The 2,205-nt window shown below is 46.8% G+C and overlaps 1 non-coding gene and 1 pseudogene across 2 annotated transcripts; both read left to right on the top strand.

The window, feature by feature from the left end:
• Positions 1-553: 553 nt before the first annotated feature.
• Positions 554-1,937, top strand: LOC100997508 (annotated as a pseudogene). The gene is made up of 2 exons (XR_002516649.2): positions 554-1,494; positions 1,721-1,937. The product of XR_002516649.2 is annotated as a 40S ribosomal protein S2-like (transcript).
• LOC116270418 lies at positions 1,525-1,657 on the top strand. Its single transcript, XR_004178456.1, has one exon. It is a non-coding gene; the product is annotated as a small nucleolar RNA SNORA64/SNORA10 family (small nucleolar RNA).
• Positions 1,938-2,205: the final 268 nt, after the last annotated feature.

Here is a 2,205-nt window from a genome sequence, read left to right as displayed (position 1 = left end):
CAAAATTAATATACTGATTTTAGAGGAGACCTGAAAAAGAAAAAATAAAATAAAATTACAGTGTGTTGTTAACCAGAGCCAATTCTAATCCTGTGTCAAGCAGATTTTAAGATCAATACGATGGTGTGCATCTCTACTCACAAACACTCAGGACGCTTAGTCAGGAGGATCGCTTGAGCCCTGGAGTTTGAGGTTACAATGAACTATGATCATATTATTGCACTTTAGCCTGGGCAACAGAATGAGACTCTATCCCTAAAACACATTAAAACAATTTTAATTTAATTTAATTTAAAAATGATCACAGTCCTATGATCTCTGCTTTGTGCTGTTGACATCCTTATGAATTTCCTTCCCTTGAATGTGGGCAGTACCTGTGCTTTGCTTCTAACCAACAGAATGTGGTAAAGGTGATAGCCTTTACTCATGATTATGTTACATTGTATAGTATTTACTCTTACTGGCAAACTTTCTCTATTCTCTTTCTGTCCCCTTGCTAGCTTTGAAAAAGCAAACTGTCATGAAGTGTAAAATCACAGGGAACCGAATGTTGCCAACAACTATGTGAGAGGGCAGTGGACCTTCCCCTGGGTGAGCCTCCAGATGAGAACCCAGCCCCAGACAACACCTGCATTGCAGCTTGTCATACCCTAAGCAGAGGACCCAGTTAAACTGCACCCAGACTTCTGATCTAAAAAACTCTAAATTTTCTTGTTTCAAGACATTAAGTTTGTATTAATTTGTTGTTTACACAATACAATTTCATAATCAAAAAGTAGATTTAAAATATAAATGCCGCCTTCTTTTCTGAGAAAACACAAAATGGCGGATGACGCCGGTGCAGTCGGGGGGCCCAGAGGCCCTGGTGTTCCTGGGATGGGGAATCCCGGTGGCTTCTGCGGAGGTTTCGGCAGTGGCATCCGGGGCCGGGGTTGCGGCCATGGACCGGGCTGGGCCGAGGCCGCGGAGCTCGCGGAGGCAAGGCCGAGGATAAGGAGTGGATGCCCGTCACCAAGCTGGGCCGCTTGGTCAAGGACATGAAGATCAAGTCCCTGGAGGAGATCTACCTCTTCTCCCTGCCCATTAAGGAATCTGAGATCATTGACTTTTTCTTGGGGGCCTCTCTCAAAGACGAGGTTTGGAAGATTATGCCGGTGCAGAAGCAGACCCGTGCTAGCCAGAGCACCAGGTTCAAGGTGTTTGTTGCTATCGGGGACTGCAATGGCCACGTTGGCCTGGGTGTTAAGTGCTCCAAAGAGGTGGCCACCACCATCCGTGGGGCCATCATCCTGGCCAAACTCTCCATTGTCCCCGTTCGCAGAGGCTACTGGGGGAACAAGATCGGCAAGGCCCACACCGTCCCTTGCAAGGTGACAGGCCGCTGGGGCACTGGCATCGTCTCAGCGCCTGTGCCCAAGAAGTTGCTCATGATGGCTGGTATCGATGACTGCTACACCTCAGCCTGGGGCTGCACTGCCACCCTGGGCAACTTCGGTAGGTGGTCCAGGAATGGGGCATAGCCATGGTCTCTCAGTTCCGCTTAACCACACGGGTCCGGTGTGTGCTTGGCGTGTTTTCACGGAGGCAGAGAAAGGCTCTCCTAATACATGACAGACCCGCCCAGAATGGCCTCTCTGTTCCTAGGAGTGCGACAATTTTGGGGTTGGGAGACTTGCCTCAAGCACACCACTGACCCTCCTGGGGTTCTTTTGTTGTGCAGCCAAGGCCACTTTTGATGCCATCTCTAAGACCTACAGCTACCTGACCCCTGACCTCTGGAAGGAGACTGTATTTACCAAGTCTCCCTATCAGGAATTCACTGACCACCTTGTCAAGACCCACACCAGGGTCTCCGTGCAGCGGACCCAGGCTCCAGCTGTGGCTACAACATAGGGTTTTTATACAAGAAAAATAAAGTGAATTCAGCCTGTTACTGTCTCTCTCTCTATATATATATATATAATGCCCCATAAGAAAAAGCATGTTAGTCTAAATTGCTTTCATGAGAGCCTTTCCTTTAATAGATATGATAGTGAAATGGAGACTGGAAATGATATAGAAAGTACTATGGAAATAGGAGAAACTTGCATTAATTACTCAAGAGGAAGAATAATCATTTAAAAATTTAACAAACAGATGAAACTACTGTATTATTAGAATCAAACATCCAAATCATCCATCAACCCGGGATCTCTGCCAGAATTG

This window comes from Papio anubis, chromosome 14, assembly GCF_008728515.1.
Source record: "Papio anubis isolate 15944 chromosome 14, Panubis1.0, whole genome shotgun sequence".
In the NCBI taxonomy this organism is placed as follows: domain Eukaryota; kingdom Metazoa; phylum Chordata; class Mammalia; order Primates; family Cercopithecidae; genus Papio; species Papio anubis.
The sequence above is the reverse complement of the archived record's forward strand: the minus strand, read 5'-3'. Positions and strand labels throughout refer to the sequence as shown.